This window comes from Marmota flaviventris, chromosome 15 (assembly GCF_047511675.1).
Source record: "Marmota flaviventris isolate mMarFla1 chromosome 15, mMarFla1.hap1, whole genome shotgun sequence".
In the NCBI taxonomy this organism is placed as follows: domain Eukaryota; kingdom Metazoa; phylum Chordata; class Mammalia; order Rodentia; family Sciuridae; genus Marmota; species Marmota flaviventris.
Genome location: NC_092512.1, coordinates 7,776,603 through 7,797,474, shown reverse-complemented (window position 1 = coordinate 7,797,474; position 20,872 = coordinate 7,776,603).

Below are 20,872 nucleotides of genomic sequence, written 5' to 3'. Positions count from 1 at the left end.
GATCATGAGATGACAGCCCTTGTGACACACTGTCACACGGTTGACAGCTTTAAGATGTATAAAACTGCTCATCCTAATGATCTCGCTTCTGGGAATTCATCCTAAGAAAATAATCCAAAAGGTCAGGAGAGGCATGCATACAAAGATTTTATTATATCATTTGTAATAATAAACCTGGAAGCAACTCATAGAGGAAGAGTTAAGCAGTTATTAAACAAAGCTCTGCTGAATGAATCAATAAGTGCTGTTAGAATGTAAAGCATCAGTTAAAACTGTGAAGTCTAGGTTAACAGAACAGAAAAATCTTTGAAGGAAGACAAACACAATATAAAAATATGACTGCATAATCCTACAGCTACCTAAATACAGTCACAAAGGACAGACAAGACTAGAAGTCGGTATGGATTAAGAGACAAAAGACTGTCAGGGCAGCGAGATTGTGTGCCACCAACACATTATGTTAAAAGACAGTTTAAAACTAAAAACCAACCAGTCCTCTAACAGGTAACCAGGCTGGCATGTCTGTAGCCCACAGCCTGACAAAGTAGCCTTTGTTTGTCACCAAGCTGAATAAACACTTGGCTTTCAGTGACACAGTGAATTGACGAAATATTTGGGGTCAATATAGTGGAAAGAAGCATTTGTTTTATAATGAAGCATAGGACAATGGGAACTGGGGAAAGCAGGGTAAAGGAGGAAAAGGATTTGAACTGTTCAATGAACTACACGATTCAGGCCATGGCTTCCGTTATCTCCCCACGCGGGATGGGGAATCGAGCCCCTTGGGTACTTGGGTACAAATGAGCTGAAGGGAACCTGAGCACTGGGGTGGTGGCTGAGCAGAACTGGGCTTATTCTCACTTGCAACAAATACTGAAAAGAAAGAGAACTGGGTGTTGGGCAGCAGTTAGGACACGTCTGGATTCTGCTTCACATCTCATCTAGAGGTAAGTTTGCTGAAAGTTGAGTTGTCGAATTTCAGTTTAGAAGAGGAGACAAAGGTTAGAAGGGGCAGGAGAGCAGACCAAGGTTATGCAGTCAATATTTAGGATAAGAATACAACTCTGGCCTCAGAGCCACGCAGACAGAGTGTCAGAGTTCAGAACAACCACTCTCTGACCATGTCTCAATCATACTTTCCCTCTGACAGCTGTTGGGAGTTTGCGTCCTAAGTGAGTCACTCAGTCTCACCCAGTGCCAATTTTCTCACCTCTAAAATGAACCAAAGGACTCTGATGTAGTCACTGTGGCTCTTGCCCAGTGTCCACTCCCTTCACCAGGATTACCATCTGCGGTCAACTCTGCCCACTCGGTCTGCGTAGGTGCTGGGCCAATTAGCACAGGATATTCCCCAGGGCCCTGGTGCTGAATGAGGGATGGACACGGGAGCTACTGCCTCCCTCCTGGTCAACCCCTGCAGGAGGAGTCATGGCCACAGATCCGAAGGCAGAGCTAAGAGGCAGGAACGGATGTGTAAATCCTGGAATCAGCCTATGCCAGAAGCCAGCACTACCTTCTGGTTGTTGACCAACAAATCGGGTGTGTGTGTATGTGTGTGTATGTGTGTGTATGTGTGTGTATACTTGAATGCTTAACACAGTTGGATTTCCTTTCACTTACAATCAAGTTTCCCAGTAGAATGTAGGTACAAATGCCAAACACAGCAAGTGCCGCACATGGTAGTTGTTTTAACAAACACTGGCTCTGTCCCTTCTTTCCTTATTTCTTCCCCTGATCTTTCTCTTGACCAAGTTTCCTCCTCTCACTGGGCCTTCTCCCCACAAGCCCTCTTTTCCTGGACATCCGTACACAGGAGTGTCTCCGCCTCCTTGTGACTCTGCCAGCCCACGTTCTGGCACAAGCTCAGTGAGCTCTGCCCCCGAACCCCCGGCACCCAAACCAGCCCATTCTCATGAGAACCCTCACATCTCTACAGCATTTTTTCAGGGCTCTCACCCACATTTTCATCTGGTTTAACTTCAGCCATGTGCAGTGAAGAGCAAGGGTCCTATAATCATGCTCATTTCTCAAACGAGGAATCAAAAGTTCAGGAAGGTGAGATAATTTGAGCATATGCACACAAGAAGTCCAGGCACCAGGCTACAAACACAGGCAGGTGTCAACCTACTCTCCTTTCCACTCTCTGGCATGGTGCCACTTGCTCCCTTTAAAGATGCTCCTGTACGATGAGCCCCCTTGTTCTCCACCCCAAATCCCAGGGTTTCCTCTCCACCCCCAGATGCTGGGCTTATTGCCTGCTGGTTGACGTAGCTGGGTCCTCACTGGGAATTGCTGTCCATGGTGAGACTGTCCCACCTGAGGTTTGGCTCCTTGCTCAGTGGCAACCCAGGGCCAATGACTGACCTTTGGGACAAGTGAAAGGCCACCTCTGCTCCAGAGCTCCCTGCAGGATCCTGAAAAGCTGCCAGGTTGGAGAGGGGGCTTGCCACAAGCCCTATTGCTGTGCAGTATGCCTGTCCTTACTCATGTCGTGGAACCCAGCCCGTCTGAAGGTACTTAGAGCCTCTCTGCTGACAGGGTCAGCACATGGAGGCTTCTGGTTGGCTGAGGCCTCAGATGCAACCACATCATGGGCCAGCTTCTCCTTCCACCCATTCCTGCTTTGCTTCTGCAAAGGTTCGCCTCCTGAAATCACTTTCAGTCCATTTTCTGAAGTCTACTCTGTGGCTCAGTGTCTACTTGCAAGGATTCCAGTCTAAGGAGGTTGATATGAGGAGAGGTCCTAGGAAGTAGACTCTAAAAAGAGATTGGACTGAGCCAGGTGCAATGGCGCATGCCTGTAATTCCATCAGCTCAGGAGGCTGAGACAGGATTGTGAGTGCAAAGCCAGCCTCAGCAAAAGCGAGGCACTAAGCAACTCAGTGAGACTCTGTTCTAAATAAAATACAAAATGGGACTGGGGATGTGGCTCAGTGGTTGAGTATCCCTGAATTAAATCCCCGGTACCCAAAAAATTAAACAAAAAATAAAAAGAGATGGGCCTTTCACTGCCTGGCTCTTAGGCCCCCCCATCCCTGGAAGTGAATGGGATATAGTATGTGTTAAGACAGCCACCATGATATCAATCCCAGCTGCCCCTTCTTCCACCCTGAAATGTATCAAACTCCAAAATCCCTAACACCTGGCACATCACCTACTGAACAGAAGCTAGTAATTGCTAATTCAGTCCTGATATAGTAAATCAAACTTTGATGGGAGGGAGGATAGTGGTGTAGAAAAGAAGCAGTGGTTTGGTGCAGGACCACAGACAAGAACATGATTATTCCTTTGGGGAAAAAATCAAGAAAGAAACTATACAGTTTGAGAAAATGCTACAACTGAATTCATGCCTAGAGTTGAATTTTTGAAACAGCTTGCACGAAGAATAAACAACATAAAGGAGATTGCACAGGCCTTCAAATATCCCAAGTGCAACTGCTCCTCGCACTTCCGCCACACCCTCCCTGCCAAAGCTGCCTTCAGCTCTTTATGAGAGTTAATGAAATCGCCTCTTAACTAGGCTATTTCCACTTTTGGGCCCTCTCAAATCTAGTCAGATAAATCTTTCAATTATAAATCAGATATGAAATCAATTCCCTGTTCCCAGTATTACCATGAACTACAGGCTTTAGCATCATCTGTTTATCTCACTGATGGCATCTACTCTTTCACCATATCCTTGTGCCTAGAACTGGGACTGGTACACAGAAGTTGCCTTCATAAACACTTGTCAAGTAAATGCATAAATGCAGGTGTGCGTGGTCTCTGCAACCACCGCACACATCAGGCATTCTCCCCATCAAATGATGGAGGACACCATGCCTTGTCTAAGCTCTAAAGTTGCTGATGCCCCTGTCTTCTAGAATTTCCAGGATTTCCCCAGACTATTTGATTCTATTAAACTAAAAGTACCTGGCCTCTTAGATAACTGGGCTTCCTATTCTGAGTATATGAAAATCTTTCTGTGTGACCTTGGGCAAATTAGAAAAGTTAGTTCTTTAAGCTGTAATTCTCATCATGCAAATAAAAGCAAAAGATTTTCTAAAATTTACAAGGTGCTTGCCAGTTTACCCATTACTTAGTTAATCATTGTTGTAATATTTGCCTTTGCCTGGAGACAAGGAATGCATGAGAGAGTAGTGAAGGTGTAGAATGTGCAGTAGCCTCACATTGGCCCAGTGAGGTCCATATCAGTGTTCCTTTTCTCTGGCAGAGTGCCAGGTAACTCTGGTATTGGCTAGGCAGTGCACTCCTGTCCTTGTTAATTCTCTTATTTTTGATGAAAGTCTTGACTCCTCTAAGCTTTGTTCTGAAGGTTAGGAGGGATAATACACACAAGACAGAATCAAAATTGCTTATTCCTCTGCAAATGTCATAATATATACTGCCAACATACAGATCAGTTGGGGATAATGGTTCTAAGCTTTGAAGACTATTGTACATTGCTCCTAGGCTGGAAATACTGTTTCACTATGGAAATTCAGTTAACGTGGTTTCCATGTGGTTTTTTTCTCCTGGAAAATAAATGTGCAAACTCATGCAGATTTATTAGAGACAATTGGAATACAAGATTGAAAGTGGTTCCCTGACACAATGCAGCTCTGCCCTCTGTGAATAACCTCTCAGATATATCTGATATATGTCTTCTTATTTGAATACTCTGGGGGAAAAGCAAACTGTTTTGTGTGCATTTAAAGCAAGAGCCCTATGCTGCAAAGCTGACTCTGCTCTCACCTTCCCAGGCTCACCAGTCCATGTTCCAAGCCGGACACCTGTCGCTCCTTCAACTGCTGCATGGCACGGCAGGGTGTGTGCACGCGTTGCCTCTCCTCAGTGATGTACCTTGACAGGAGAGCTGTGGGAATCCACAGGGGCTGCTAGTAGGAAGGCCAGCTGGCAAGATCATTTTGGAGACGAATCAGGCGGTACACCTGGTCACTTTCCAGTTTTACGTCCTATCATGAGGGATGCATCATGGAGATGCAGTGTTACCGAAATCTGAGAGCCAGAAACGGGCAGCAGTGTGCTGGAACTAGGGTACACAGCTCATGAGAGCAGCGGCTCGATTCTCAGCAATCTGGTGAGCTGGAGTCTACAGACTGCCATTATTTAAGATTCAATAACATAAACTTAGAATTAAATAATACATATTAAAAACAAAAGTAATAAGCACTTAAAACATTCTGATTCCTTGTTACTTTGTCACTAGATTTTATTATTATCCTGGCTCCTGGGGTCACTGAGGTCCCCTGACCCTCAAGGGGGGAAGCACTATGTGAGGTGTACTGTTGCTGCCTCTGGCTTCCCTGCATATCTGTGTTCAGGGACTCCCTGCTGGTAGCCTGAAGCAGGCTGTGCTGGGAATGATTACTCCATGGAAATCAGCAAACCCTACAAATCAGGGCTTTTTTGCTATCACTGGAAGCTAATTGTTAAACATTTACCAGGTCACTGGAGGCTGGTATTAATGCCCCTTTACAAATGAGAAACTGTGGCTCAGAGAGCTTAAGACATTTGCCAAGAATTATACAACTTGTGACTAGTGGAAATTGGATTCAGACCCAAGTCTGTCTCAGAACTTGTACTTCATTTTGATGAAAATCAGACGTGAGTTACAATGTTTAATCTAAAAAATCCTCCATACTTGACACGGACATTGATTGCACTTGTGCTTTTTTTGTTTTAAAAAAATCTATTGGCTTCCACCACCTGGGTACAGTAGGAAATCAAAAAATGGCGCAGTTTTTACAAACACCTGCTTACCAACTGCGCTTCACTCACTCTTCACAGGAGAGTTCTGTCCTGTTGTTGCTTACAGTGTGCATGAAAAATAAATGAGCTCAGTCTTCAGTTTAGTGTTGTGAGGTTCTGTAAACTAGTTGTTAAACATGACAGCCAAATTATCTTAGCTACTGTATAACTCAGAAAGATTTGTTAATTAATAATGCTCTTTGCAGACTGGAGGCCTTGACCCTGTCTCTCTCTGTTACAAATTTTGTTTATATAGAAGTTACTTCCTAAATTTGACTTAAAATTTAGTCACATTTTCCTGTCAAATACCTACTTTCTTAATGATTTAATTAGTCACCAATAAACATTTATAATGATGACCACAACTTGAGAGCAGAGAGTTTAACAAAATCATTTCTTAGTTAAAATATTTCACAAACACATGCTTTCTAAAACATGAATATGAGGTGAACATAACTTTATTCCAGTGTATCAGTTCTCAGCTTCCTAGTCCAATAAATGGTCAAGTGCAAGGGTGAACGAGGGCATAGCATACAGACGGAACTGTTGGATTTCCCAGGCCAACATTTTTTTTAAGAAAGCAACTTAACATGTAAATGTTAAAATGTTTATAAAAGCAGAGAAAATATTGTAACGATCTTCATACACATAACCACCGCCCAGCTTCAGCCACCACTAATCATGATTCATCTAAACTGTTAGCCACACCTCCAGTTTCCCCAATCCCAGGGCATTTCACTTATTCAGCTTCATTTACATCCACAGCTGATGCTCTGTTCACCTCTGCTCTACAAGAGCAAGCCGACGTTGGGGTGCTAAGTAGCCACGTATGTAGGTGCTTTCCACCATTCATTTTATAAATTGAATCAGTTAGTCTTTCAATAGTCCTAAGAAGCTGAACACTCTCATTCTACAGATGAAGGCTCTGAAACATGGGATGCAATCCCAGGCAACCTGCCTTGAGGGGCCACGCTTCATCCACACACCACAGCCCCCCACAGGGGTCCACGTGCCTCCCTGAGCACTGGCAGAGCTCCGGATTTCCTGCACTGGCAGTGCCCATGACCTGTTTGTCCCTGGTGGACAAACAGGCACTTTGCTTAAAACACTTTCAGGTGGCTCCCCACCGCAGACGTAGAAGCATTTACTCTGAAGCCATATCCTGGGATGCTGGTGATTTTGAAATGTCAGGCTACTTCCTTCCTTTCTTTCCTTTTCTTTTCTTTAACTGTGTCTAATGAAGGTTACACAAATCTCAGAACTGAGTTCCTCCTAGGGCACATCATTAAAATAGCACATTCAAGGTGGGTGTGGTGGCGCCCACCTGTAATCCCAGGGACCTGGGAAGCTGGGGAAGGAGGATGGTAAGTTTGAGCCCAGGCTCAGTGACTTATTGAGATCTTATGGCAAAATAACACTCAAAGGGCTAGGGATTTAGCTGTAGTGGTAAATTGCCCTGGGTTTGATGCCCAGTATTGAAATTATAACACTTAGCACTTATTTTAATCTTATTCTAATTCAAAAACTTATGTGAGATGTCTAACACAGTGCTGAGTGCAGAGTTCCCTATACATATTAGTTTCTCCATTTACTCTAATTACAAAATCAAGTAGGTTAGAACAGCACTATTAAACAGATCAATGAAAAGGTCACATTACGTTAGTTGCTCTGGACATAAATGGCCATAAAACCTCAACCTGTTGACTCCTGAACTGGGTTTGTTCCCCCCACCCCTTGAAAAAATAAGATCTTTTCCTCTGGATAGAGAGAAAAAGCAATGAAGTAGACTGGAAAAAACAAATAGTCCCAGTGCGATGTGGGGTGGAACTGGAGATTTTCGTTAATAATTACATTCCATGCAGAGAGAAGGAAAAGTGGTTGGCAGATAATAGCACGCCAGACTTAAGAGGTGGCCTCAGGTGACCTGGGAAAAGCCACATGAGGCTACACACAACTGCAGAGACCCTCCTGGGTGTCCTCCTGCCCGCTGAGCACATGATGCGGTTCTCTGAGGCAGGGCCAGGAGGTGCGGGGAGTTCTGTACTTAGCTTTTGTATGTCATAATAACCTCAACCAACACTTGTGCAGTGCTTTAGAGTTTACAAAATGCTTTCAAATTGCATTTAACGTTCCAAATAATACTGGGATGAACACTATTAAGCCCATATTTAATAAGAAAGAAATTAAGGTTCAAAGGGAGCCAATAATGCATGCGTGTGTGTGTGTGTGTGTGTGTATGCACACACACATAAAGACAAGGAGTGAGACACCGATTTTAAAGAATTGACTCACACAATGATACAATGTGGGTGTAAGTGTGACAGGTGTGGAGGTCACAATCTTAAATCCAAGACCCATAGGTGATCCAGGCAGGCTGAAGACCCAGGCCAGACTTCTATAACAGTCTTGAATGCCTTTGTCTCTAGGAAATACCAGTCTTTGGCTGACGGGTTGAGGCCCACCCATTTGTAGAGGGCTGCCGCAGCCCGACTGGCTGGGCAAAATAGCCGGCGGGTGATGAGCAACTTGTGTACATTGATACAGCAGGAGTGGGAGCCGTTTATTGTAGGACAGGAGGGGTATATATACATTCCACACAGCTTATCTTAATTAACATAAACTAGATACAGCAGTCAACCAATAAGGAATCTCCACACTTAATGGCTCGCTGGCTTTACTTCACAAACCACTCCCTCTGGCAAAATGCCAGGCGCCATCTTGACTTGTTTACAGACCCTAACAGAGGGCAAGTAATTGATGTAATGTTAATCACATCCACACACTACTTTGGCAGTGACAACTACACAGGTGTTGACTGAATGACTGGGCACCATAACCTACCAGTCAAATTAACACACTAAATTAACCATTGTGGCAAAAAAGGTATTTTATAACATTTAAATTTCATTAATAACATTTTTTAAATCTAAGAGTAATTTTTTTTAAAACCTAAGAGACTAGGAAGAGAAGGAAATTTTCTTTGTCTGATAAGTAGTTGATACAGAGTATCAACTACCTCCAAGAATCAACTACCTGCTAGATATCATAATAAATGTGTCCTGTGTATTATCTCATTTAATTTTCACATCAATCTCATCAGGTAACCACTCAAAAAGTATTGTAATCATAGTTAGTGAGTCAGGATTTAAATCCAGCTGCGAAGCCGTCACAGAGGCATGGCAGGCAGAGAAGGCAAAACTTGAAGTGGCTGCCAATCCCTAAAGGATGAATTGTTGCTTTCTTCAGGTGCAAAATGTCTGATGTAATCAACTTGCTGCCACTGAGGTGACTGGATGGTCCCCTCAAGGGATGGAGTCACATTAGAGGCTCAACATTGGTCTCAGCTATGGGCAGCCTGGGCATTGGGCTGTAGCAGTAACTATGTCAGCCTTAGTGAGAAGGCATCCAGGCACAGTTGCCATTCCCGTTACCAGTGTCTCCCATGAGAGGCTGGAGGCAGATCACTACACATGTGTGGAAGCTTTCAACATTCCTTGAGGTTGATAATTGGCCAACCTGAGCCTGCCATTTTCTTTTCCTTCTACAAGACTTCCAAAGACCATAAACCAAAAGGTCGGCTAGTTCTATGCTCCTTAAGATTAACCACATATTTCTTGTGTCTATGGTTAGCACATTAGCCAATGTTAACTTTTATCATTTCAATTCACACCAGCAAAAAAGGTCAGCACTCGTGAGGTGGCTGCATGCCAGCAGGAGTGACGCACCCACTTACCAAGAGGGATGAGGCACCATCATTTTCCTATCAATCTGGTACCAGGATCCATCTGAAATATCCATCGTGGGACTGTGTGTGGTTCCAAAAGTCTTAGCCAATGTAGCAGGGTTGAGAGAAGGGCTTGCATGCAAAAAGAGGAAGTGAGGGGAAGGGGAAAAATAATACAAGGGGGACAAACGAATGTCAGTAGAGGGGGCAGAGAGAGAAGAGGGGAGGGGAGGGGAGGGGAGGGGGGATAGTAGAGGATAGGAAAGGCAGCAGAATACAACAGACACTAGTATGGCAATATGTAAATCAATGGATGTGTAACTGATGTGATTCTGCAATCTGTATATGGGGTAAAAATGGGAGCTCATAACCCACTTGAATCAAATTGTGAAATATGATATATCAAGAACTATGTAATGTTTTGAACAGCCAACAATAAAAAATTAAAAAAAAAAAAAAACTTATTTTGGAATATGGTCCCAATGGAAAAGAATGGTGACTAGGAAGAGTCAAAGAGGGAAAGAGGACTCTCCAATTGATCTCATTCATGGCTGAGAGGAATCTCTGCTGGGTAATCTATGTGCTGTATAACTGGAAAATTATTCGTAGAAATAATGTGCAGTAATAATAATATATTTTTGCTGCTTCGGCTTGATACCTGGGGGCACTCACAAAACTCAAGATTTTCTGTGTTCCTGGCCATCCATTGGGTATGAAATCTGGCTAAGAAAACGGATGGCTGTTTTACTTCTGATTCCTTCTTGTTCTTAGGATACTAACTTTTGAGTCCCAGACCAAAGTGTGTGGACTTACTGGGAGAATACCCACCTTGGTAAGCCTTGAACTTTGTCTTTTGTAACTATAGACTCCAAAATGCCAGGAATATGCAGTGCTGACATTTCACTTCCTCTTTAACTTGGCAAATACTATCAAGATAAAAGTGGTTGTTAAGTGCGGGGCTTATCATTCTAGGCTTGCACTTATTCTCAGATGTCAGGTAGCAATTCCTATTTTATTAATTATTTTTTACTTTATATATATATTTTTGTGGGGAGCCGGGGAAGTTTGGTCCAAATTAGTGAACCTTCTATTACTAGAAAGAGAAAATCCTGCTATTCTTTCCCCCCAAGTCCTTAATGGTTAAAATTATTTGCTAGATCAAGGAATAGTTCTCTACATGAATAAAAGTATAATAACTACACACAAAAGTATGCATGTTCAATAGTCAGAGCAACAAAAGGAAGTAAAAGGATTAATAGTCTGGAAGAAAGGAGATGCCAGGTTTTAGACTCACCTCATTCCTGACATCTTCATCACCATAAAACAGCAGAATCTATAATACTTAGAGCCTGGTGGTTAAAGATGTTTTCCAGTGTAGCAACACTGAGCATCTTGCACCCACCCTGCTCTTTGTATGGATAGTTCCTAGTTCATGGGGCCTCCTACTCAGATGCAGGAGTTCCTCTGCCCACGTATCACCTGACAGTATGCTGAACCGTGGTTCATTTTTAAAGATTAGGAAAATGGGACTTAAAGAAGTGGAATATGGGCTCCCAGCTTCTGCGATCCAAATCTCATGTTCTTCCCATTCTACCATTTAACTTGCTCAGTTTGGACAAATCAATTCAAGGTCACCTCTTCTCCCCCAGCTCAACTTTCTTCAAGTACAATGAGAAGTCAAGAGAGAGCAAAGTCCAGGATTCTCCCTTCTGCTCTGACAGTTTTCCCGTCTAGAAAATAAGTGGGCCTGGTTAGCGGCTGGCCATGTAGCAGTTATATAAGAAGTCACAGGGAGGACTGTGGGCAGGCAGCTCCCTTGCAGCGGGTGGATTTGTAAGGCTTCTTTGCTGTGTGGAGGACAGCATATCCTCAAATCATTTGGAATGAGTTCCAATGATCCAACCACACTGGATGCTCCCCACACTGGCTGTGGGGTCTCCAAGATGCACAGTGGCACCTGCACATTCAGATAATTACCTTAGGATGTGGATAGGCTTGGGAGTCCCTAAGACATTTCACGCCTTCCAAGGATAAGCTTTTCTCAAGAGAAGAAATGAACAAAACAGATCTAGAGTGAAGTCAGCTCCCATCCTCTTAGTGAAAAATCACAGGTTCTCACTTGAGGATGTAGTGGGAAGATATCTGAGATCAAGAATTCTAAATTTACTTAAAAGCCCTTTGCTATTAATTAGCTCTGTGACCTTGGGTAACTGGATTTTAACTTCTCCTTTGTAAAATGAGGATAAATAAAACATCATAAATTCTTTGTGAACTCTCAAATTCCCATTCAAATGTAGATCAACCTCTTTCAAAGACATTGGTCTGGGCACTGAATAGAGTAGTGAAGGGGTCAGTAGGGAAATAGGTTTGTAGTCCTGTTCCAAATGGAAGAGGACCAGAGAGGGAGAGGAGAGGGGGTTAACATCCTGGAGCATTCTGTTTCCTGTTGCACCCCCACTCTGTTGGCAAGTTTCCCACTGCACGGTCTTTGGAACACACTCACCCAGTGGAAAGAACAGAACTGAAGCGGTAAGTCTTAGCTGTGCCACATGCTGAGTGGGTGGGCAGGCTGCATCCCCTCTCCAGGACTGGTTCTTCACCTGTTCGATGACAATTGGGAAGGCTTCCAGAGGTATAGCATGACAAACACCTAGAAGTGTTTTGGATATGGCAGATGCTCAGCAAATGCAAGTTCCATTTTTTTTTTCTCTCATTCAGGGAAATTTAATTTAATGCAGTTATAAATTTAATTTTCTAAATTTTTTAAATTGGGAGTTCATTGAGCCCCATTAATGGAAGCACCTACAGAAAGGAGAAATTTACACAGAAGTCTGTGTTCTGTGATAATCACATGGGGGGTATAAGGTGCCATGTAAACTATAAGGAAAAGGAAGCTTGAACATGACCAAAGACTGACTTTGGGAAGTGGGCTTTACAATAAAATGAATGTTAAGCAGTACTGCTTCCTGCTTCCTGCACTCTTCATCTCATTGATGCTCACCCTCTTGAAGTGCTCAGATGCACAACACTCTTCTTCCCAAGGATATGACTTTCTGTTTAAAAGAAAAAAAGAAAGAGGAGAAGCAGGCAAAACAAATAGCACTGATCTTCTTCGCCTTGCAAATTACCCCAATTTAACCCCCAAAGAACAATCCAGAGCAGTACCCTCTCGCTGAAACTTCAGCCTAAGTGTTTCTATAAGTTGTCATTTGTAAGCCTTTAAAAAATTAATTATTAAAGCCATTTCCATTAGTCTTTCACTTGGCCTTCATGCAACCTTTTTTCTTTTGTTGTTTAACAAGTGAAAAACCACCGCATTAGCTATAAATACATGGCACCAGATATGGGGAGAGGCTTATGACTCATGCCGGACAGTTCCCGGGGGCCAGCTCAATGATGATGGCTTTCTGGGAAGTATCTCAGGTCCACTTTCAATTCCAAACCACAGGCAAGTTACAAATAACTGGCTATAGGAAGGGAAGTCCCTTCTTTGTCAGTACCTTCAATCCCCCTTCTCAGTTCCGGGTTTCAGGACACTGTATTCACTTAGTCTATTGGTATTCCTTTGTCTGCACTTCTGTCCATCCATCCATCGCCCCATCCATCATTACTGATTACCAACCACGTGCCTGATACTGGAGGTAGACTATCAATGAGAATGTATTTCAGAAAGAACACAATTACCATGCGGGGGTCAGACAGCTAAATCACTGTTGTAGTACAGTGACTTCTCTCCCAGGAATGAAGTGAATCACAGGAAGCACAGGCCAGGGCATCAGGGCACATTTCTAGGAAAAAATCTTATTGAGGACAATTAAATGCCATCAATAAGTGGCAGGAGGACAGTGGAGAGTTTACAGTGGAAGCGAAGATAGACAAAGGTACAGATTACAAAACAGGGCTCTTTGAAGGAACTACAGGTGGTTAAGTGGCTAGCTGGGAGGGTTTGCTCCAGAGGTGAAGATCAGAGGGTGGGCTTGTATCCATTGTCTTTAAATTATGCACCTCAGATGCTTCAAGGGAGCGGTTAAACAGGTAGGTTCACATTTATGCGCTTTACTTATTGGGCTTTGGCAAAAAGATGTGTGTGTGTGTGTGTGTGTTTGTTTGCAGTTCTGATTCTGAATTGAACCTAGGACCTTGCACATATGAGGCAAGCACTCTACCATTGGTTTACACTCCGTCCCTGAAAGATTTCTTTTAAAAGAATAGGTTCTACTACTAAGAATATCTGGAAGGGCTGGGGTTGTGACTCAGCAGTAGAGCGCTCGCCTAGTATGTGCGAGGCCCTGGGTTCAATCCTCAGCACTACATAAAAATAAATAAATAAAGGTATTGTGTCTAACTACATCTAAAAAATAAGTATTTTTTAAAAAAGAATAGTTGGAAACCACTGGCCTGGGTAATTAAGTGTTTGTGCTAAAGTGAGGGCTGTGAAACTGATTGTGAAATTCATGTTTGACAGAGTGAGTGACAGACATTGTGTCTGCTTTTGCCTCGATCCCCATAGGATAGTGGGTCTCAACAGGAGGAGAGAGAGATGTCTGAAAAATGTAACAATCTAGATCATGAAAAAGCTGTGTACTCTTATCAATACAAACTATAAGAGATAAAATCTGGTAAAACTCTGTGGTGGAATATGGATTAAAAATGCTACATAATAACAAACAGGTAAGCCAGGTCAGATGTGATAAAGATGCAGAAAGTCACTTATTTGATAGCATACATATCTCCTGCCCCTGGTGACCAGCACGGAACATACATGTCGAGGGAATTCACCATGTGTACTCCTTTTGAAAAAGTCTCACTAAAAATATGAAGACTAAAGTTATAACACTCATACCTTACCAGGGCCTTTGGCTCCAGTTCCCTCTTTCATTTGGAAAATCCGGTCAGAAGGATAGGATCTAGTTCTGTTTAAAAGTCATTACCGAAAGAATAAAAAATATGAAACATCTGTTTTATAAATCTTTTAAGGAAGGAAAAAGGCCTTTAAAACCATGAGAGCAGGTCCTGATGAATTCCTATAGAGATGACTTTGGACAGTTGTCATGAGGTCAGTGCTGCTTGGAAATCAGACCTGTTGTCTACACCAATCTTAGTGTTTTCAAAAGTATTTTTTATATAGATCAGTTTTTCATTCACAGCCCAAGAAGTAGTATAAATGAGGTGACTGGCACTCAAAACATTCCTATTAATGCATACAATCAGGACTCTGTGGAGGGAAAAGGCACGGAATACAAGTCTACTGCATTTCACCTGGGTGTTGCAAAATCCCAACTCTGAGCTACCCCACCGGGATTCCCAGTACTCGAGAAGGATTTAAACATCAGTTGTCATATATAGAATGTCCAAGCCATTCTCAGATGTAGCTGGTTACAAAATTATGGATGTGATGGTCTGGGCTTTACTCTAGTCTTGAATTCTGGAAACAATCATTTGCAGGCATCCGTGGTTCTCCACACCGTCTCAGTAACACTGTCTCAGTAACGCCCCCATTCACCTGCCCCTATTTCTTGTCCTGAGACCATATTGTTGCCACAGGTAGCACTACCATGTGAATGTTCTCATTCTCCAAGACACACACTGGCCAACCAGGCAGATTGCCCAGTAAATGGTGAGTGCAGCTCCCACTCTCCCTTGCTCCCACTCCTCCTTCTACTCAAACCTATCTCTTCTCAGACCTCCTTCAAGGCCTAGTGGTTGCAGGAAGCCCCCCACAGCCGCAGTCCTCGCGAGTGTCTTTTTTCTTTACCTCCATCAACAGTTTCTTCTTACTAGACTATTTAACACTTGGATCCTCGCTTCCTTGTGTTGTTGGTTTTGTGATGCACATACTTTGAAGCCAGAGAGAGATGTTTTCAAATGCTAGTTTGAGACCTCTTGGATTTTAAGTTATGTAACTTATCTGAAGCTCAGTTTTTAAAAATGAGCATAATGCCATTTCAGGCAAATGTGACCACAACACTATAGAAAGCATGTAGCCTCCCTCTATCACATGCTCCATAAATGGTACTCAATAAATGCTGAATTGAAAATAAGAGTAGGAATCACATCCTCTTCCTCTCTTCTTGTTTATATAAGATGGAAGGAGCTACAAAGAATAAGAGGAACATCTGGTGCTTTTCCCTGTTTTAGCTGACCCAGCTCACCCCTGGTCCAGGAAACCAAAGAGCGATGTCGTGTCCTCCCCCGGCCCCCCATAGAAATAATTAGCCCATGTGAGTGTGTCATTGCAGTCAGGGAGCTAGGAATGCTTTTTTTTTTTTTTTTTTTTGTGGTGCTGAGAATTGAACTCAGGGCCTCACACACTCTAGGCAAGTGCTCTACCACTGAGCTATATCCAAGCCCTTGCAATACTTTTGATAAGACTCATTTACATGGTTTTTCAACATTTATAAAGGTGTGTGTGTGGGGGGGTTGTTTGTTTTTTGATGTTGTCTTGTTTGCTTTTTCTAGTAACTCCTGGAATGTAGTTAAATGTATTAAAATAAAGTTTAATAATAGAGAAAGTATTATTAAACTTTATAAACTAGAAATCTGAGTTTAGTGGTTAAATTTACTAATTTACTGTTTACAAGTAGATACCATATGAAACCATCTGCATATATAGAGACCATATCCATATAAGCATAGGGAAAGTTCTTTCCATATTTTTATTGGTTTATGATTATTCACAAAGGCAGGATCCGTTGTTACACATTTCTACGGCACACAACATGACAATATAATTTAGCAATATCACTTCCCACTATTTTCCCTTTCCCTCCCTTCCTCCCCGACGTCTCTTTCCTCCATTCTACTGATCTCCCTTTTATTTTCATGTGAATCCCTAGACCCCACCACTGTGTGATCTTTCTTTTCCTTTTTCCTCTTTAGTTTCACATATGAGAGAAAATATAGGACCCCTGACTTTCTGAGTTTGGCTTATTTCGTTTAATATAGTTTAAGTTCCACCCATTTCCCTGCAACTGACATTTCGTTTTTCTTTCTCTTTCTTTTCTTTTTTTTTTTTTTTTTTGTGATAATGCTGGGGATTGAACCCAGGCCTTCTACATGTGAGGTAAGCTCTCTACCAACTGAGCTATATCCCCAGCCCTCATTTTTCTTTATGACTGAATAAAACTCCATTGTGTGTGGGTATGTTATGTGTTTGTGCCATATTTTCTTTATCCATAAATCTGTTGTTGGACACTTAGATTGGTTCCATAGTTTGGATATTGTGAATTGTGCTAGTATAAACATGGCTATGCATGTATCACTATAGTATGATTAATTCTTTAAGATAAATACCAAGGAGTGGTATAGCTGGGTCTCTCTATATATACAAATTAAATTTAATAAGACTTTAAATTGTTGTGTCAGAGTGCTAGAGACCACTGTCCAGGTCAGTGACTACAAGAAACTTGGAAAAATGCTTACATTGACAGTTTCAGTTTATTGCAGCAAAAGAATGGCTTAATATCTGCAAAGGTAAGAAGCATTTAGGGAAGAGTCTGAGAGAAACCAGGAGCAAACTCTAATTTGTCATCACTCAGAGGAGTATCATGAATAATATTTAATCCTCCCAAAATGATGCAGCACTGATATGGAATATTGTCAACTAGGAAGCCAAGACACCTAGGGTTCACGGTTCTTAGGATGGGTTAGTCACAGGAGCATGGTGAACCCATCTGGCTGCAATTACTTGTTTTCCAGTCTCTGAGAAGTTAGGTTGATGCCGCCAGGTGCAATGCCCCATCATAACTCCCGATTAGCATAAACTATGTGGTGTGACCCAAGGCCCCACCCAGGTAAGCACAGGCACCTGTATCAGGCAGGACATTCCAAGGGCATAGAGGCATATCCCAGGAGCTGGCTCAGAGCCAGACCTCTTTTTGGAACATGCATGGCTTGACCACGTGGGATCTGCTAAGTCAACCCTTGCATGCACACACATCAAAACCTTTTAGTTTCCAGGCCGGGGACTGGATTTGACTGAAAAAGCTAGTGCTAGCATCATGCAAGTTACATTTTTTTGCCTGCTATTTAAAATACTGATGTAAGAAACATTCTTGCACTTTTGAAATTGCATTCATCTGTGATGTATTATTGAAACAATGACAAAGGTGGCTTTCTTCAGAAACAAAAATAGAAAATTTTTATGTATTTCCTTTAAAAGGAAACCAGTTTATAATCCTAATCCCTAGCATCCAGAAATTATTTATTAAGAAGCAGGGTTATAAAAATCTGAACTTTCCCTAATAGGAAAACAATTTAGAATCTACTGAACTAAATATAAAATGTTTGTTAGATATTTATGTATTAAAGAAAGGACTTAAGTAATATTAAATTTGAGTCTCATGTGTACTCTGTCTTTATTCTGTTTAAATACAAACAAAGGAATTTTGTCAAAATTGTTTTATTACACATATTTTCTAATCTGACCTGTAATCTTTGTATGAATGTCAAGGTTATGGAACAAGGCTTACTTAGATAATTGTGGAAAGTCAAAATACGACCCATGTAGGAGACTGCATTTATTTACAAACCACATTTATTGCTATTGTCTTCAAACGTAGCTGAATTTAAAGCAAAATATTGGAGTTCTTTTTTTCCTCTCTACAGCTAAGATTTGTTTTACAATAAAAGCATCAATGCAATTTTCCAGCTTTTGGAAAAAGCAATTCAGTTTCTGTCTCCTGCTACAAGCGCCAACAAGTGCTCTCTTAATTTCTAAAACTAAACACGATGCACAGCTTTAGTTTTGTAAAAAGACAGATGTTGAACTGCTGTTATAAGCAGTATGTAATTTCAACTTCACTGAAGGGACTGAAAAAAAGTATGAATGAATTTTCTCAACATCTTTGCCAATCCTGGGTATTATCTGACTATGAAATGGGATCTAATTATACTGACTGACATTTTCTTAACTACTAGTAAGCTTAAAGCTTTTTGGGGCCAATTAACCCTTTGATTTTTTTTTCTCATATGTTGCTTTTTTATGAAATCTTAACCTTTCCTTGGTCACTTGCTGGTGGACATATTTGAAGTACCTTTCAAGTTGTGGCTTGTCTAATATTTAATGTCTTCTGTCATACTGTTTCTATTAATAGAGTCAGAATGAAAATCTTTTTCTTTTTGGTTTTTACTTTTCTGTTACATTCAACAACTCCTTCCTTACATGGGATAGTTTTCCCTCTTGTCCTTATATGTTTGCTCCTCCCCCTTTTGTCTTTAATCCTTCCAATTTTTGCATATGGTACCTAATTTTTTCCCCACATGGGCATGCATTTGTCCTGGTGCCATCTATTTAAGTCACTCATTTCCACACTCTCTGTCATATATCAAGTTCTTATATATATATTTTTTCTACAAAGTAGCTCTGTATCTCTAGCCTGGCGCCACTAGGACAGTTTTATTTTTGTAGTTTTACAGTTAAGTCCTGCTGTCTTGTGTGAGAGGAACTCCCAACCTCCTCTTTATAGTTTGTATCTGGAATGTCCTCCAAAGGCTCATGTGTTAAGGGTTTGTTCCTCATCAGTAGATAATCCACTGATGTATTAAGAATCTGATGACATCAGCAGGAGGTGGTTGGCATGTTAGATGGGGCATTCCTGGAGGAAGTAGGCCACTGGGAGAGTGCCCTGGAAGGGTATTTCTTGTCCCCAGCCCCTTTCTTTGCTTCTAGGCTTCCAGGAGCTGACAGCTTGCTTCTGCCACACCTTTCTGCCATATTTTGCATTGCCTTAGTCCCAAAGCAATGGAGGCAACTGCAGGTGGACTGAGACCTCTGAAAGGATGAGTCAAAATGAATCTTTCTCCTCTAAGTTGCTTATGTCAGGTACTTAGGTCACAAGGTTGAAAAGCTGTTATATTCCATGTACACCTAATTCTTCCTTAAAAAAAAACAAACAAAACAAAAAACAAACAAACAAACTTGTCTTAGATCTTTGTCTTTCCATGTTAATTTAATGTTAGAACTTTTAGGTTCCATGAAAAATTCTATTGAGAATTTGATTGGAATTTTAGTTGCATTTATAATTATGCTTTAATATACAATTTTTTTCATCTCCAAACATGAAATACTGCTCCATTTATCTTTGTCTACTATTACACAATTCTTTCACATTTTTATTGGATATATTATTAGGTCTCTTATAGCTTTTATTGTCAATGGAATTCTTTTAAATAGTACACATTCAAATAAGATGAAAGGAACAATATTCTTACATATTGGTCCATTATGCCCAAACCTTCAACCCCCAATTGAATTATTTAATACTTTGGACTTTTTAAAAAAATTGGTTCCTTTTAGTTATAAATGTCCCTTGGACTTTCAAATAAACAATACCTTGCCCTCTGATGGTGTTTCCCTTTCCAGTCTTATCTCCTTTCCTCTTGTAGTCCTATTGCATTAGTCAAGATCTCCCACGATGTACAATAGCCATCCTGGTCCTACTGCTCTCAGAAACATCTCTAAAGCTGTATCATTAACTTGTCATGCAAGCTAAGGGTTTCTAGTAAGCTATCATAAGGAAGTTCCTTGCTCTTAAGAGGATGTTTCATTCGCTTGAATTTGCAAAATCATGGATGAGTGTGCATGTTGAATTTTTATTCACCCCTGTGTTCACTGGGATGGAATATGGGTTTCCCTTGAATCTATTGGTGGGGTGCACTATATGAAAAGGCCTTCCAATGTGAAACCACCCTCCTGTTCTGGCACTAAACCTTCCGTAGTCATAATGAGGGTACTTTATGAATTTGAAATGCTAATACTAGGATATTTTATACATGTTCCTAAGAGAGACTGGCCTATTATTGGTTCTTCCCCTCATACCTGTTTGATTTTAGTGTCAAAATTGAAGTTTCCTTTTTTACCCTCCTTCTGGTCTCTAGAACAGATTTTAAGATGCTTTGTTTCTTTTTTTTAATTTTTAATATTTATTCTTCAGTTTTCGGCGGACACAACATCTTTGTTTGTATGTGGTGCTGAGGATCGAACCCGGGCCTCACGCATGCCAGGCGAGCGCGCCACCGCTTGAGCCACATCCCCAGCCCTAAGATGCTTTGTTTCTTGAAGGTTTGATATGCCATATTACAAGCCATCTACATCTGGTTGATTATTTGGGGCAGATTTTCAAGACAGGTTCAGATTTACTTGGTAATATACGTTTGTTAACACACTTAAAATATAGTTATCAGTATTCACTTAGGCAGCCAATATATTAAAACAAATTCTAAAATCTCAAATTTATCCACATAAATTTTCAATAGCCTTGTAATTTTAAAAAATCTTAATTATGTCCTGTACTCATTAGGGTTCTACAGAGAGACAGAACCAATAGGATATTTTAATGTATAGATACAAAAGGGGATTTATTAGAGGAATTGGTTTGCATGATGATTATGAAGGTT